General features: G+C 36.5%; 1 protein-coding gene across 1 annotated transcript in view; it reads left to right on the top strand.

Moving 5' to 3' along the window:
• Nucleotides 1–16,321: 16,321 nt before the first annotated feature.
• The window catches only part of LOC134741020 (LIM domain transcription factor LMO4), a 273,803-nt gene continuing 271,108 nt past the window's right edge, over nucleotides 16,322–19,016 (top strand). Inside the window, exon 1 of the mRNA XM_063673749.1 lies at nucleotides 16,322–16,428. The gene's annotated coding sequence lies outside the window, so the exon portion shown is untranslated. The remainder of the gene's footprint in view (nucleotides 16,429–19,016) is intronic.

The raw sequence follows: 19,016 nt of genomic DNA, 5'->3' as shown, positions 1-19,016 counted from the left end.
TCTTTATCTAGCATGTGACTAAAATAATAGTCTGAGTAAGGTTTCCAGTGTCTTATAATGTATGTTTAGGCTGCCGGACGCAGTCCTTCGCTCTCGGCCTCCTCCGGCCGTAATTGAAGTCCGTCGCAGCCACTTAATTTTCAATAGTGCGCGCCGAGCCCGCCAGGTGAACGCTTTGTGAAACCTCCTGTTTGCTAAATTCCTCGTATTTATTTTAGTCTCTATTGTACTCCGCCCCAACGCTTTGTCGGAAAATAGCCCTCTCGCGTACGCGCGCTTTGTTAATTTTATTAATACCTGAAACATTTATAAAACGCGACCGCGCCAGCGATTTAATGAGTTTTATTGTTGTGCAGAGAGTAATGTTCCGAAATGAAGCGCTCTAAGCTTAGACGTCTAAATTCGTGCGAGGGAGGGCAGATTTCCACAAACATTTAATTTATGCAACTTATTTTATAACTGCTTCCTCTCATGCGATAGGTAGAAATCTGAGTAGCGCCTATGAGATTTAACACACCTGCTGCTTTCACATTTCCATATCAAATTGTTAGAAATTTCTCTTAGAAATTTCCGTGCAAGACAAATGTTCGGAAAAAACAGCGATGCAAATAATCCTCTTTTATCCTTTCATCTACGCGAGTTCAAGACAAAACGGGTAGGAATATTTACGTTGATCCCGTTGAGTCGGACCGCACGTAAATAACTGGGCATTCCGTGGGCGCGGATCAACAAAAGAATTTAATAATAGCGAAGTATAGGGCGGGCGGCGCTGCCCGCTGCCTTGGTAAGCTTATTATCGCACCAGCCTCCACCAGCACGGTGTTTGCTTTGCTCACAACGTCAACCGGCCGCTGCTCGGCGCAGAGTCAATACCAGCACGAATTAAAATAGGCTTAATACGAAAATTTAATTTACGAAGAACGGGTGCCTCGTTTGATGAACCCTCTGCCGTCAGGTAAGTGTATATTTAAATTAGAGATGGAGTTGAATTTGTTTTTAAATTATGGCCAAACATTGCATGCCTTAGAATAAGGAAGACTTAGAAAGTTGTCACACTAGGGGACAAACATTTATAGCTTGTGTGTATATAAGTAATGATTATATCATACTGAAAGAATAACCTGTTTATGCGGATTAGTATTCAGTCAGAAAGTTAGGCTATAGTTATAGCCCGTAACGTTTGGGTACGTAAAGTCCACAGGAGAGAAGTGAACCTAATTGAAAAGTTATATTCTGGCATAATTTAATTTTACTTAATTCGTCCAAGCATAAAATATGCCTAACCCTCAACCTTCTTCGTAAGTTTGTTGCACCAAACTCCGGACCGTTAGAAAACTCAAAAGTCCACTAATTTTCGGCCCACTCAAAGCTGAGCGTTTCAAAACAAACGCGCCCTATTCGCAACTAGCTTACATTTAACGAAACTATATTAAAGATTCAAAGAGGGTTCGTTAAGTTACACCTAACCGCAGAGCCGCGGAGCCTGCCGGGCTCTGAATAAGTCAGCACTCGAAGATCTTGCTAACTAGATACGATAGCGAAATGTCTTACTGCCTAACTCGTTCTTTACTTACCTTACACCTTGTGTGTAACAATGAATTTGTAATGATACTAATGATAAATAGAAAACACATAAATATATATTAAAAATACTTTCTAGAAAAGCGATCACGAACAATCCTATACGCTTCGCAGCCAGGTAAAATGAAAGTAAACGTACTTACACTACAATTTTTTTTTGGTGATTTAATACTCTTTGTTTACAATTATATTGTGTCAGGTCCATCTGCATGATCCATCGTAGCTGTCAGTTTATCCGTCCTCAGACATAATTCAAAAACTTCTATTCATTATGAAAAGGTCGGCTGGCAGCAATGTGCACCGTGCAGTCCACATAGCTTATGACGGCACAAAATGATGAGAAAGAAGAAGATGAACCTTCAGTAGACAATAATAAAGCAATGTTCCTAGAGGGATAAATTAGTAAGTATTTACGTTTAGATATCATATGGTGGTCTTTGGTAAGGTGAAGACACTGTCCCTGTTGGGGTGCTGTGACATCTGTGATCTATTTTTATTGCCTGCTTTTATCTTTAGAAGTTTTAGTTCCGTGTAACGTAAGCGTACTTGGTACATACGTACATACCGCCGGTGAGAGGAACATGGGATATTTTGATGGACAGCAATTTTAGTGTCAGTACGTCGTAAATAGAGCACGTTATTTGGGTGTGCTCGAATAAACTTCTACTAAAGCTGAAATAAAGGCTATTTTTTTTTGTTGAGAAATTTAGTGGTAGGTTTATGGGAGTTGTAGTGTAAAACATTGGGTATTTGATTATCCTTCCTTAAACTAATTGAATGAGGTTTAAGTAAAAATAAATACTCAAAGCAGGTGGTGCTTTTGACGTATGAGACTTGACTTGAGATTTGAACGTTAGTACTATCGCGATTCAGTTGCTTTTTAAACGGCATTGCCCTTTTGCCAAGCTTAGAGCCCGTCACAATAGAGGCAATCCGGTCAATTCGAACAACGTGATAATTACTATTAGATACGAGAACAATACGAGATCTAATAGATACGTTATAATTTAATTCTCAACTAGTTATCTTTTGTAGTTCGATTCGAGAAACCAATTGTCATTGCACGCTACAATTATTGTGACGTTTTGGGATATCCATTAGATATCCATTGGATGTGTAAGTAATATCTTAAGCAAATCTTAAAGAGATCGATCAAGAATTTAACATGACTTTCTTAAATATTTTGTTAACGTTTCTGTTTCATATCTATAGGGATATCTAGTTGATATCAATATCATTGTTCGAATTGGCCGGTTAGGCTTTTGTTTAACAGATTACTGTCTTAGGCGAAAAAATCATTAGAGAAGATGAAGACTATAGTTAAGTATTAATTTTTTTAAATGTCAAAGCACCACATATTTATTGGGTCATGGATACTGTTTATTATCGCTTATTAATTTGCATTTAAAAGTCAGAAGATAAAGTCTAGATTTGGAACTGGTTCTTCTAGCTTGTCAGTCTTAACTACGCGACCATTCATAGGATCTATAAGCAATCAATGAATACTATAGATGTATAGGAAATTTCAATTTTTTTTGTTGTGTCTTTCCTATAACAATAGTGTAGGGTAGGTACACGAAGTAAATTTAGGTATATCACATACCTACCTACTGTATTATAATACCATTGGAATTCATATCAAATGAAGTAACGGGGCTGAGCTAGTAATAAAATGACAGTTTCTTTGACAGGGCGTAATCCGGTTATCTGACCGCGACCGCGGCCTCAAAGCTCGCAAAAACCCACCCTTTGACTCCTTCAAATATTTGCGCTGACCGCAACCGAGCATTATTTTCAGTATAAACATTCATAATCCGCCCCTGTTTTGTGGGGACTCAAGCGAGATTTTCAACTAACCTGTAACTTTCTAAAGGTACTTACACAGTATTTAATTTTTCATTACACTTGCTTGTACGTTTAGGCCGTGTTCCTTGCATGTCTTAAACAACTAATGACTGATATATAATATGTTTCTATTAATTTTATTACTTCCACGGGAAGTAAAGGGATGGGAAGGGATCTTTGTAAGATTTTTATGGCTAGGTCACTATGTGTCTGACATACGAACAAAAGAATTTGTTCCTTTTTTGTACTTATATCGAGCTAAAATATGAAAAACATGACTTATGCGTATTTATGTAATTTGTATATTGACTGAATAAAGAAACATTCATTCATTTAACCGTGTTTTCTTTTGAAATCAACCCAACCAAGGTCTTAATACCTTGGCATCTTAATAAGCTGTTATGGAATTAGCAAACGTTTAATTTGTCAAATTTCAACCATCACTTCAACGGTAATAACGGTAGGTATATTTACCAACATTTAAATGGAATTTAAATAGAAACTACATTAAAATAACTACATTCAAGCTTGGTACAGCTAAAATTCGATCAATTGAGACCGTAGGAACGTATCCTAAGCAAACTTGCTCTCACAAACAGTAAATAATTCTCGCAATACGGTGATTGCATTAACGTGAGTTATCCGCGGAGTGATTAAATCCCGCCGTTTGCCGTCGCTTATTTGATGTATCTAATATTGATAGCGTCACGGTGCCTGTGTCAATTTGCAACTAGTGGCAGAGATGTTTTGCTACCAGTTAGTACTTACCTCGACTGGGTCTCAAGGCATCAACTCATGTTATCTGCATGGTCTTGAAAGTTTATTTGTACGGAACAATAATGATGTTATTCATAGTCGTTTTTGATGTGCGCACTAGACATGAGTTTGCTTCTTCTTTTGATGGTTAGGTGAATTAAAAACAAAATTTCTAAAAATAAGTTTTATGTGTTAGTTAAATCTTATAGGCATCAATACTCGTATAAGTCGTATAGCGATTTTTAATTTTTACATCAACAAATCGAGCATTGTCGTTCAATAAAATGCCATTTGGTGAAGTGGAACTGCTGATGAAAATCAGAATGAAACTCTTCAAAGACGCGTATTTCACATTTGGACAATTTGTCTTCTTCGTTATGTATGTTGAGCAAGCAATTAAGGTTCTAAGAAACATTATCGTCAAGGTCCAGTTCTGATGATGAGTTCCATGAGGAATTGAGGGAACTCATCAAATCTTGATGGTACAGATCCAGACCTTGAGTCTTGAAACATTCCCGCAAAACTTTTTAGTGATATGCCTATTTGGCCAGACAAGAACGAGTTCTGCACAATGCTGCGTCAGTCATAATAAGAACTTAAAACTAAAAATGGAAAATTTTAAAATCCCCTATAAGAAAAAGAAAAACCAGCTTTAAATTAGAAAAGGATAGAACAGAAATAGTTTATTTGGTGTCAAAATAACCTACAAATACATTTTTTTTTAAATGTACTAATTATTTATTTACATACTAGATATATAGTGGTACTACGTAAACGAAATTAAAAACTAGCTTAAATCTAAAATAGGCCCTTGAGGCATTGTACCAAGGATGCTGGCGGCATTTCCTCGCTGTATCGCAATGCTGATACGTTGTCCAAGGAAGCCGCCAGCTCTTCGGTCACCAGTTACGTCAACCAGACGCTTCGCCATTTCTGCAAACAACTTGTGCGCGCTGGGACCCCATGGACCTAGAGTTTCAACTCCAAATGGAATGAAATGATACTCTCTACCGAGGCTCTTATATTTATTACGTTTTAAACATACATCTTATTCTAATATAAATTCTAATACCAAAATGGATGTCACTCAGCATTTCACGATGACTAAGATACTTAGCCATGGCGCTGGTTTACAGGGCAACCAGAGACAAAAATAGATAAATTAAAATATTAGTCCTTAGATTGATATTAATATTACCTCCATTCGTTTCGGTTCTATTCTAATTACCTAGAAAAAGGTTTTTTTAATTCCTTAAATTAACATTTACAGCAAAGAGTAGTATAATATATAGGAGATTTACAGTCTCTATATCAAATCTATATACTTACTCTTTGATTTACAGTCAAGCTAGTGAGTATTATATTCTTTGGTCAAGCTACTCATGCTAAAAGAGTATGCGCAGTATTTATATGCGCTGGAAACTGATATGTTTGAAGTCGGTGCCATGCTAAATAGTTATAATACTGATCAATAATACCCCTAAACAACTAATGGACAGCTTTCTTTCCTTCTTTTCGAACCGCACCAGGGTCAGCATTCGGTTCGACAGTATGTTTTAAGATTTAGCTTGGCACTGACTTCAAACGTATCAATTGCTCAAGCTGTTTATCTATTTTTAAAAGTTAAGTTTTTATAGGTACCTACTTATTCTATTTTGAAGTTACCAGTCAATATATTTAGGTACAGACACATTTTATTTTAAAGCACCCGGTTTATTTTATTACCACACTAATTATGATTTTGGTAGTGATTGTTTTTATATAAAATTAAAATATGCATACTACAAATTCACCTTTTACACGTAGATACTGTGCTGATGTTTTTTTCTTTCACCTGACATTTGTTTCACTGCCACAATTTCCAAACGAAACACTGACAAGATTTTTTACCGCGGCAATAAAATGATTTCCCAAATTTCCAAAACCCTTCAGGCAAAAATTCCATAAATATCAGAGCAGGCGGAAACAATTTCGCAGCTAACACAATTTTATTCGGGCATAAAAAAGGGGCTCATCATGCAAACGCCAAGTCTGGGACGTGGCTCGCGGTAAAACAATTTATCTGCATCGACGGCGTTTGGCGCGGGCACGTGAATAAAATATGTCGCCGGCTGTCACTCTTGTACCTGGATGCTGGCAGGGATGCGTCTTGTACAACTGGTTAAATATTATTGAATCGATGAAAACAACATTAACTTGTGAATACCTATATTGCATTCTCTATGAGTCCTTACCTATTGCATTCTCTATTTGTCCAGGGTTAATAATTAATTAATATGGTTATGTCAAACAACCTTTCTCTGATTAAAGACGATAACTAATAAGTTATATATCAAAGTACCTATAATAATAATATAGGTAGTTTGATAGCTTCAATTTATGATACCATAAGTAACGTCAGAGCCGAGCTGACGTGGCAGACACATAAAAAAGAGATAAAAATCTAAAGTATTTTCAAGGCACTAGCAACCCTGATCACTAAATTTGACGGACAGGGAGCGACGGGAGCCTCAGGAATTAAGTCCCGGCGCCCGACAGATATATTCTAGTCGTATTTGCTCAAACTTATTCCCGACAATGATGGCGTCGGACGACGCGATGTGACGTGCGGGTAAACCGATAAGAAGCGCCCTCGGGAACTTGGCAACATGAAAATTAGGATATGCAATATTCAGGGGATTTTTGTGAATTGGTCGTAGTTTATTCAGTTAAAATTTGAATATACGCGACGTGTCAATTTCTTGGGTGCCGCGTTGGTGACTGTCAACATGGAAGGTGGGTTTAATGGAATTGGATTCAGGTAATTTTGTGGTTAAATATGGCGATATATGGTACACACAAATAGACTATTGTGTTGGCTCTGCCGTATCCCGTCGTTTGAATTTGCTGCTAGCGTCTCATTGTCTGCTCTTTCTGATTTCAACTGCAGTAGCATTGCTGGTGATTGTGTTACTCTCATTGCCGTTGTGATTACGTGTTTGTATCATTGTGATTGACAATGACATCACCTTTCCCACTGCTGCAATACTACATCAGCAATGCCAAGCAACGATGTTGCAGTCGCAAGCAGAATGTAAACACACTCAAGGTACCGCAATTAAGAATAGACACGGAAAAGGTGTGGCAAAAATATATACACTCTTTTTTAATCATAAATATGTAAAAAACCCTAATCATAAAAATATGCAAAGCCCTTAATTAAAGGGAAATAAGGTCGTCTCTACATATTTTAAATATGTGGTCTGTTTCGATGTTTAACACCTTATATACCTATAGGGAAGTTTTATAACACCAATACCTTTTTAGGGTTCCGTACCCAAAGGGTAAAAACGGGACCCTATTACTAAGACTCCGCTGTCCGTCCGTCTGTCTGTCTGCCTGTCTGTCACCAGGCGGTATCTCATCAAGCGTGATAGCTAGAGAGTTGAAATTTTCACACATGATGTATTTTCTGTTGCCGCTATAACAAAAAATACTAAAAACAATAAAATTAATATTTAAGTGGGGCTCCCATACAACAAACGTGATTTTTTTGCCGTTCTTTGCATAATGGTACGGAACCCTTCGTGCGCGAGTCAGACTCGCACTTGTTTAGCTAAATTTTGGATATTCCTGAGCAACAAAAAAAGAAAAAGATCCGGGATTGATTTTAGGGTCTCTCTTTGAATAGAACTGCATCCCCCTTAGGATTGTTCCTCGTTTCTGTTTTAACCAAAAGAACTCAAATATTTTTTCTTAACCAAAACAGAAAATCAGCATATGCACATATTGCACATGCTTTTTCTATTGTATCTTGATTGCCACTTTTTAGCTTATTTGCCTACGTCCCACGGACTCATTCAACGCCCCTTCGAACGGCACTTTGCGTGCAGCAAGTGTAAAGTGTATCCCTAATCAATGGCATTTTTAACCTGTGAAGTGTATTTTCCGGGCTATCGGGCATTAGCATTCCGCGGCCGCGGAGCCAACTCGATTTGCAAGCGCCTTGTTAAGGCATTAGTGGGTACGCGGTGGACAGGGATGGCGGCCTTCTTAAGCTTTTTTTACCCTATTGAAGAAGAAAGGAGGGTAATGTTTTTAAGTGTATGCATTGCCTACTCTAGCCTACTAAAATGTTTTAAGAAATTCATAAGAACTTAATCTTATTGACATATTTTTGTATTAAGTAGATTTTTTTGGTTTAGCAGCCTAAGATTTTGAGTACTTCCTCGACTTTTTCGTGTTTATTACTAGTAGCGCGTCAAGGAACTTGATTCCAATTTAAGAATTGGTTATGATTGAAACTGGTTTTGATGCGACCTTGGCGATCGTCTTGGTGATTAGGGCGTAGATGCTAAGCGTCATATCCGCAAGACACGACCTAAGCCCTCCTATAAGTACACCTGCAAGTCCATTCGACTGGACAACTCCATTGCGCATCCTGTGACGTTTGATCGTGTGAAGTTTGGTTTTGCGAGTTGCGAGCCACATTAGGGCATTTCATAATCCGGATAAGAATTGTTAATGAGGTCGTCATTGCCGGATGCGGCAAGGAAGAAGAGAAGATGAGATTGGGGCGTACCACAGACAATTTTCACTTTATTTCGCATGCACCAATGAGCGATCGTCAGGGACGTATTAAAATAAGTGCAAAACCGTAATAAGTTTTATAATCTGAATCGGGCTCCAGGTCTTGCCAAGCCAACTTAATCTAGGCTTACCTTTTGTGAGTCATCTATGGTCATATCATATATGACGGATCTAAATAGACTCAGGCCCGATTGATGGCAGAAGAAGTGAGATTTCTTCAATACGTAATGAGCTGATAAATATGCTGATAAAACAAGTAGATATTATGAAAGAAAAGTAAGAAAGCGCTTATGTTTCATTATATTACACAGTAGGTAGTAAATTATGAGGCATTTTATTCATCTCGGAATTATTGAAGAACAATCTTTCATTCTTTTTTTTAAGAAAATGGGAATTACATTTGCTGTCAATTCTTTCAGAATTTAACGATAATAATATAAAAAGTATGGATAATATTCACATCTATTTTTTTTTTCTCTAATAGCTCCATTAAAGACCAATGACACGCCACATCCAAACCAATATTGCTATAAAACCACCAGATATTTTCACAGTTAACAATTGAAACCAAAATACAGCCCTGTTCAAAGACAAAGGGTGTCCCAACCCTGTTGGAACAGAGAAAATGTCACTCGCGCTAAAGCGGTTGAATATTGATAAAATAAATATTGGAATACGTGACCGTCGGTGCCTGGCTTTGTCTTCGGTGTTTGCCTTGCCGACTCATTGGAATTGCGCCTTCAATAGCGAGCTAATTTTATTGATAAAGTACCTGAGTTTAAATTGTGCTCATTCGTTTATGAAAATGAGGAGTTCTAGCGTTGAAAGGGGTTGGGAAACGGTATTAGTAATTGTATTGTTAGCTTTGCATTTAAATCGTATTTTTCTGGTATTTGCAGTTCGTTTTTGAGTTTTGTACCTACTAAGTAATTGGTTTTTACGTACGTTCGTATTTTATCTGTGTTCCTAGTTCTTATTGTTGTTTTTAATAAAAGGAACCTTACAAAGCAAATTGAAGAGATGAGAGAAGCTGAATTGACCTATAAAAAATTATCAAGTTTCATGTTATAAACAATTTTCCATCGTATCTATGGAGGAATCTCGGTTTGCGTTTGTCATTAGATTCAATTATGTAAGCAATACAATCATAAAATTTTCCAGCGAAAACATAGCTCAAATGTTTAAAAAAAATTTTTTATCTAATAAAGTCGACTTCGGTTATTAAAATAAGGAATTTTACGTACAAATAACGCCAAAGATCTCAATACATCCAAGTCCCCGCTTCACCAAACTACCTTCAAGTATATTCATTCCAGTAAACAAAGGCGACTAATCAGATTATCCTTCAGCAAACATCGAATGCACAAATATACGGAACTAGCGGACATAATCCGATGTCCCGAACATCGCAGGAGCCGTCAATACGTACAACCATGCTCAAAAGTAGTTCGTATGTTAAAAGATGATTACCTTACTGATTCCCAATCTTTAAATAAAAAAACTGACTCATAAAATTAAAAGTTATTATTATTATTATAGCCTCTTTGTTTCCATAACTCTTTTAAATTATTTATAAACATTTATTTACATACAAGATATATACAGTGGTACTACGTAAACGAAATTAATAACTAGCTTAAATCTAAAATAGGCCCTTGAGGCATTGTACCAAGGATGCTGGCGGCATTTCCCCGCTGTATCGCAATGCTGATACGTTGTGCGAGAAAGCCGCCAGCTCTTCGGTCACCAGTTACGTCAACCAGACGCTTCGTGATTTCAATTTAAATTATTTAGTTTACAATTTTAATTTTTAAATTTGGTTAAAATAGCTTTTTATACTATTGCTGTTTTGGTTGATTTTTCCTTTCTGGGTATGGATGGGGTATGGATCCCTCCCATTTCTTCCATAAATATCTGTGTTTGGCATTGTACATCCAGTCTTTTCCGGCAACCTCTACTATGTCATCGGTCCACCGTTTGACAGGTTTTCCAGTTTTCCTCTTAGCTGGTAATGGTCCTTTCCATCTTGTTGTTAGTGTTGTCCATCTGTTATCTGTATACCTTGAAATGTGTCCTGCCCGTTGCCATTTGAGCTATAGGGCTTGTGTGAGCACATCTTTTACGTTTGTTTTACTTCTTATAGTTTCGTTTTTAATTCTGTGCATTTTGTTAAATCTCAGTATGCTTCTTTCCATAGCTCGTTGTGTAGTGTTAAATAGGGTTTCGTATCTCAAAAAAAATTGGAACCATTATAGGATCACTCGTGCGTATGTCTGTCTGTCTGTCTGTTTGTCTGTCTGTCTGGTGGTGGTGTACATATGTAAGTTTGTGACCCAAAGACGGACATGTAACGTAAACAAATAAATTTTAAACATGGGGGCCACTTTTGGGGGATAAATGAGAAAATTAAAAAATAAAGTTTTTCAAACTATGTCATGTTACATATCAAATGAAATAGCTTATTGTGAGAATCTCAAATATATTTTTTGATAATTTTCGGATAAATAGTTTAGAAGTTATTTAAGAAAATAGGCAAAAAATTACCACCTTTATCTCCGAAACTACTGGGTCAAACATTTTGAAAAAAATACACAAAATAGTTATTTACCTATAGATTACAGTAAAACCTATTAGAAATGTGCAGTCAAGCGTGAGTCGAACTTAATTACTTAAAAGTTTTTGATCCGACCCCTACGGGTTTTTTAAAGACATTTTTCACTCACGTTTCACAAAAAAATAGATTTTTAAATTGTGTAATGTACGGAACCCTTGGAACGCGAGTCCGACTCACACTTGGCCGGTTTTTTTGTTTGATCTTGCTAGTCCACGTTTGACATCCATATGGGTGTCAAACTATATAGTAAACTGGGCAGAAGGCATGTGTCCATTACTATTAAAAGTTATATTGCCTAAATATACTAGTGCTGGACACTTTCCCAATAGTTGAATCTTGAATAGAAGAGACAAACTGGCTGTTAATCATCGGATTTCGGCTGTCAAGTACTAGCACGTATATCTTATACAAGTAGAACATTTCTGATGCGTACGCGCCGTATCACCAGTAGTTTTGTGCTCGGCACATGACTAGAACGGACGCTTCTATTAAGGCGGTTCCCTGAGCCAGAAGGCGAAAAATCTCCTTACATGATCATGTTTTTCTAAGAGGCGTTGATATTAGTAGACGTGAAAAAAATATATGTAGTTCTTGACTATATTATCTTTAATAACATAGCTTCCGATACACGAATTATGGCACTTCGCTCGATACAATTAATTCCCAAAGTAACCTCTAACTCGGACTTTTAATCCAACTTTACTCGGTTATTTATTATGTGATACTATAAACAAAAAAAGAAGAATAAACAATCTTAACTTAAATAGTAATTTCATAGCTTTCGAATTTCGATATTGTAAGGTAACGTTTTTAAAATAAATAAAAATCGACAAAATTCGATCAAAATTGACACTTGGCGAGCATTATCTTTCCCGTTCTTTCTTGCGAAATGTGACAGTGACAGCGGAAAACCGATGGAACGGCCTTAAAATAAAAATAAAGTATTATCTACCTCCTTGCTAGATTTATTATATTCCATTTTATTAAATGATTGATAGATGAAATCCAGAATATAGATAAAAGTTAAAAAACCGGCCAAGTGATTTGTTGTTATAGCGGCAACAGAAATACATCGTCTGTGAAAATTTCAACTGTTTAGCTATCACGGTACATGAGATACAGCCTGATGACAGACAGTCAGACGGACAGACGGACAGCGGAGTCTTAGTAATAGGGTCCCGTTTTTACCCTTTGGATATGGAACCCTAAAAATGAACAGTTAAAAAAATACAATAGGTATAATATTATAATAGGAACAATTATGTTACTGTAGTTATTTCGTTGACATTTTATTTGTTGTTTTAACAATTTAAATTTATTTTATTCTATATTTTAATGTTATTATGAAAACTGAAATGTATTATGTATAATAAAAAAATTAATAAACGAATATTAAAAACGTTAGCTTTATTTGAAGTTCATAAGCGCATTGTAATATGCTCCTCGAAAAATAAACTACATTTATTCTTAGTTTATTTTCTACGAGTACATCCCATCACTTTTATTTTTAGTGCAGATCAGTCGTTATCGATTCAACGTTTTCTATTGCTAATTTCTAACTTTTTGTTTGCAATATATAGAGGCAAACTTTTTCGTGACTATTTTAATAGTATTCAAATATGTAATTCATTAATCGAAATTAAACTATCGTGAGACATATTTGAAAATATTTAGATCAATACGGTTTCACTCACTATTATTTCACTGTCACTATCACCAGTGCACGACGTACAACCGGCTTCCCGAAGAATCCGAAACATGTAGCCAAAAGCGACTAAAAATAATAGTGAGTGAAACCGTATTGATCTAGATATGTAATTCATTCACAAATATAATAGGAGTTTAGTCATCTAAAGATATCGGCTCAAACGGGCCTGCTACACATAGTGCGAAAATCTGATAGACCCACTTTTGAACCGCCTCTGCACCAGATTAAAGTCACCAGTATTTTTACGCAGTTAACTTGTTAAAATAAGTTCAAGGTGGAGTACCTCAATGCTCCTATTTAAGTTTTGAGTCTTGTTTGAAAAAGGCATGGGTGCTTAACACTTTTCGCTAAGGTTGTACTGCTACAGTTTGCTTAGCTGGACACCTCTCACTTCAGTCAACACTCACTGGCTTACAAATTTAGGGATTTCTGAGCGATTTTCAAATAATCCGTCGCTGGAGAAAATCTAAGTTCCAGGTCTTTAAGTCGTGGCTGTTTGATTGTGAATGAAGATATTTTGTTGAATGATGGCTGCTTGCATTGGATTTAATCATACGTAAGAACGTTCATAAATTAACAAAGCTGGGATTACTGGTTCGAAGTCAGCTATCTCGTTAGATTTAGTCGCGATATATGCCCTCTACTTATTAATTAAGTATCGCGATCACCTAAATACCTTGAAACCGTCCTCCTTTTCCCTAAGGATTATATTTCGCCACCCACAATAATACGGTTACATAGCATAATTTCTAAAATCAAATATCCTAAGTACGAAATTCCTAAAACAGAACATCGAAAATCGAAAAAAAATGTCTAATGTACGAAATTTCTAAAGATGCATGTCCTAATACACTTTTAATCGAACGATCTCATTTTCGAAAATCAATATTCCTTTGTACAAAATGCCTAATGACAATACTTTGAAAGTCAATATGTCTAGTGCTCACAAAATAGGTACGTAACCCTAATGACAGTACTTTGAAACTCAATATTTCCGAGAACATTTCCTTCTTACCCTGAGTCGACGGATTTCTGGGCGGTTTGCCCTTCGAGCATCTGAAGCTACCTAACGAACCTAACCTACCTACTCGTATACCTATTGATTTAGTGTGACGTCCGTGAAAACATTACACTGAGGAAAAAACCGTAGGTAAATAAAAATTAACTTATAGGTTAGTAGTTAATAGGTATGCTAGTTCAGGAAAAAGATGAGGAATCATTTTTCTAGAGATATTAGCAAAAAATACATACATACATACATACATATAATCACGCCTATTTCCCGGAGGGGTAGGCAGAGACCACGGATTTCCACTTGCTACGATCCTGACATACCTCTTTCGCTTCCTTCACTTTCATAACATTCCTCATACACGCTCGCCGGTTTAGGGTGCTCTTGACCTGGCCTTTCTTCAGGATTTCCCCGATCTGATCAGAGAAAGTCCGCCGAGGTCTGCCCCTTCCAACTCCCGTTTCTACCTCTCCCTTATATACTCTCTTTGTTAGCCTCCTTTCACTCATTCTTTCCACGTGTCCAAACCATCTCAACATACCTTTCTCAATTTTTGTCACTACATCTTCGCTCAGTCCACACTTTTCCCTTATCACACTGTTCCTAATTCTATCTATTCTATCTTGTAATCTAGCAAAAAATAGCACTGCAAATTGCTACTTCTTCGGGATTTCTTTATTTTTATATTTTTACGAATATCTTAGTTAGGTTAGGTTAAAACTGTGATTCTCATACATGAATCTAATATTAGCATGGATTGGGCATGAGTGGTGGGGGGAACTGTCATAACGGGATAGTCGGGATAATCAAGAGACATACAAAAGACATTACACTAAAAGTAGACAATCGATTTAATCAATTAATCTTAAAAATAAATCAAAGCATACGTAAAGCGTATGTCATGTCAATCATAATTATAAATTAAACATTAAAATAATTCCAAATTTCACAGTGAAAGTAAGCCCCACTGTAAATTTAGTATGGTTTATGGCGGGCAACAATTCACCCGACCAATCATTTTGTCGCATTTCGTATGTTCTGTCCCTCACGGACACACGCGTGTAGCTCATCTATAGGATCCTACCATCTTCTCAAACTATACACAGTGGGATAAAAAATAAGTGCATTCCCGTTGCCAGGGTGCTTTTGGGATTAGGTATACTGAGCAACTTTTATTATGGGACCAACCCCGAAATCGCGAAATTTTTTTGGCTGTTTCATACATTTTGGCTGGTCCATTTTCCATGGAACGGTAAATTTTTTTTTCGCGATTTCGTGGTTGGTCCCATAGTAAAAGTTGCTCAGTATAACCCCAAAACCTCCCTTGCAACGGGAATGCACTTATTTTTTAGCCACCCTGTATACCTAACTACTACCTGAAAAGTTGGTTAGGTTAGGTTAAAACTCTTACGGAAACGAACTACTATAAGAAAAGTGGGTTAGGTTAGAACTGCGACTCTCAGAACAGAAAAGGGGTCAGCGAATGTGTTAAATTAAAATTTTATTTTGTGATTTCGTTAACCAAACACGTGACCGAACATACGACATTTCTAAATGATATTTTACATACCTATGACAATTTGTCAATCGTTATTTGCGAAATAAAAAGTATTTAGTTATTCAGTAACAACAATGATAATTGTTATGCACCATGCATGTGTACATTTCAGGCTATAAAGTATTAGGAATTTAATTTTTGAACTGTTTAAGGTAGTTACCAACAGCAGCAGCGACTGGCGCCAACCAACAAGCTGCTGATTGTGCCCCACTAACAGGTTGTTCCCAGCTCCGTTATGCAGCAGTTTTGTCGCGGCCATTTGCTAATCGCCGATGCATCGGCCAATTTAGCCGTGAATGATCCGCCGGCGACGCTTTTGTGCCTTGTCCTCGATTCTAATTGAAATTTGAAACTATTTCGGGCATAGGACAATGCGGCATTGTCCGCGTGTCCGGCGGTGTTTGCCAGCTTTATTAATTCAAGTGGGCGTGGCCGCGTGTGGGCGGGGTTGTGGGCGTGATTGGCGACGCGCGGCCCGCCTACCGGCGCGGCGCAGACGGCTAAGTTCGGCGGCCGCATCGCTCAGTCGCTCTGACGACGCGACGCGAATTGCAGCGCTCACCCGCGATCGAAGTCGCTATCAACTTTATTACGTCGACTGCGTTTCCACATACTCTCAGTAACAGTAATCACCTTAAGATTACTGTAACTTGATTTCAACCTAAGACCAGAATTTTAGTAGGAACTCTGTATTGTGTTCAACTAGTGTCGGTGTGCGTCCGTGGAGGGCGCCACGTGTTTCTGACAGTTGGTGGTGTCACACTTCCCAACACACGCGACTTAAGGTGAGTGTATGATTTCAGGAAAACGTATGAATGACAATTCCTTGGTAATCTTCTCTTCGGTATCACAAAGAACTCCATTACCTACTTTCCGACCGATTCTGAAAAATTGAATGAAGACAAAAATAGGTAAGTACATATCTACAAGATCTAAAATTTGAAGCAGAATAATTTTGTTTCATTGAAATTGTAATTTTTGTAGACTTAATGAAACGTCATTAGCTCCGATTCTTTTAGATGTAACTTGCTAATAAAAACCAAACTAAATAATGAGAACGTCCTGTAAGTAAGTAACTGTCGTTGTACGTACTCGTAAACGTAACATCCGCTAAGAAAAGTCTCCTCACTTTGATTGCAAAAAGCGTATGAGGAACTCCTCAAATCATACACTTTTCTCCTACTAAACTTAGGTACCGTGGACAATAAAAATAATATTTATTCAAAATGTTGATAAATCTGATGATAATAAATTTAGTGTGCCTGAAACTTACACGGAAAAGTATTTATACTTAATGACAAAATAATATATACCTACCTGAGTTCAATAGAAATGGCGAACAATGTAAACAAACCTACCTTTAAACTAATATCTATTACCATTTACCTATACAAACTCACCAGCATTACATTATCAAAAAAAAACTGTAAGTTTGTATTTTAATTGAATTTCCGTCATTAGTGTGGGCATAAATATCAAGCTTGCAATTAAATTAAATGCTTATATAATAACCCTCACTATTCCACGATCATTAATCTTCGAGAAGAGTACATGTTTTAATTAGTCTACGTGAACGTCTAGCACATATGCACATTGGACAAAGCTATACTATGGCGATCTGAAAACGACTTTAAATAATTCAGTATTACGGTCGATTTTAGATTGCCACGCATTTTGTCTTTAAAGTACATACTCGTATTGTGTAAGTTGGCATATCTCAAGTTGACTGCGCAAATACAGTTAATTGGACAGTAAAAATATAAATCAAGTGCTATTAATTTTGTTGTCTCTTTCTTAATTTAACGAGAGCGGTATAGTTGATGTCTGGGATTTAATCACAGGTTATTTAATTGCATTTGTAATTAAAATAAATGATAGCAGGTAATTAAGTTAGTTATATTATATAATGCTAACTATTGTACTATTAATTTCCATATTTAACTATTGATACCACCCGAAACTGTATTAATTACTGTATTAATCTATCTTATGTAAATCAGATTGTGACGTGTAATATAAAGTTAGGTAAATTAAATTAACTTAAGACGGTAACGATTCTTGTGATATGTCTAAAATTAATGGTCATATCTGAAATTGTAGGGTGTGTCGCTCCATTCAATCCAAGTAATATTATGACATAAATAATTGCAATTCTGCAGTAAACTTTTCATTTATTCACTGATCAAGATACTATACATATTATTATTAACTTTTATTGTGGTCGTTACACAAACTACGTCTAACCACAGCAATAAAATTAAAAACATTTTCATGTAAAATGTTGCCAAGACGAAACCGTAAGGTTCGCACTGTCAAAAAGTTATCAGATCTCATGTAGAGCCAAGCTTCTAAACTCTACAAGCCCTAACTTTACAAACTCTACATCTACGTCAAAATACGTGGCTTAGCTTGGCCGTTTCGCTACCGTCACATGAGTGTAAGGAGAACGCCAGCGAGCGAAACGGCCAAGCCACATATTTTGACTAAGGTGTAGTTTGTGAAGTGATACATGAGATCTGATAACTTTTTGACAGTGCGAGCCTTAAGGTTTCGTCTTGGCAACTTTTTACATGAAAATGTTTTTGAGGGGATTTCACTTCTTTTTAAAGAAAAAAATTAAGAATAATTCATTTATTCATGGCAAACTACATACTTAAACGTATTGCACTTTGCGCTTTGCGGTGACGTCAGCGCCATCTAACCTGCGCCTGCGCTAAAATGTCATGATGACTTATAAGGCCATGCCGCACAAGTGTTCTTAAATAAATTTCCTATTTAATTCATATAATATGTAATAGTTTTCGTGAAAATTACATGAAAAAAAACTCAACATTACAAAGAAGAAGAAATACAAACATACAACGTAAAATTTAGTAAACAATAATAGGTACCTAGCTGATTTAGATTTACATTCACCAAAATATTTACCTACTTTGCCGAAGCGTGTGTTTTTACAACAGAGCACATAAGAAGCTTGGCTTTTGTTGTTACAAATGCAAAACAGATATTATAAGAAGTTTCTTGTAAGTTGCTTATGACAATCTTCCATCCCCTAATTTAAAGGGTGAGGGGTCATTTACTAATAATTCTGAAATATTTCTTATTTCAATTAACAATTATATACAGTCTATGAAATCTATGAATACATCAGGTAACTATTAGTCAACCCCGTTCGTTATCGCTCCCGGTGCAAAAGTGCCCATAATGCTCACGGCATTCTGAAATATGTATTTTATTATTTATAACAAGGAATCCATATATCCATTTTCAGACCTCTAGCATCAAAATTTGCGGAAGTCTCAAACAAACTTTCATCCCCTAGTTTAAAAGGGGTTGGGGGGTAAAAGTTCCAAGTGTTAGATTTTTTTTTGTT

This window comes from Cydia strobilella, chromosome 4 (genome assembly GCF_947568885.1).
Source record: "Cydia strobilella chromosome 4, ilCydStro3.1, whole genome shotgun sequence".
Taxonomy (NCBI): Eukaryota; Metazoa; Arthropoda; class Insecta; order Lepidoptera; family Tortricidae; genus Cydia; species Cydia strobilella.
This window is presented reverse-complemented; position numbering and strand designations above follow the sequence as displayed.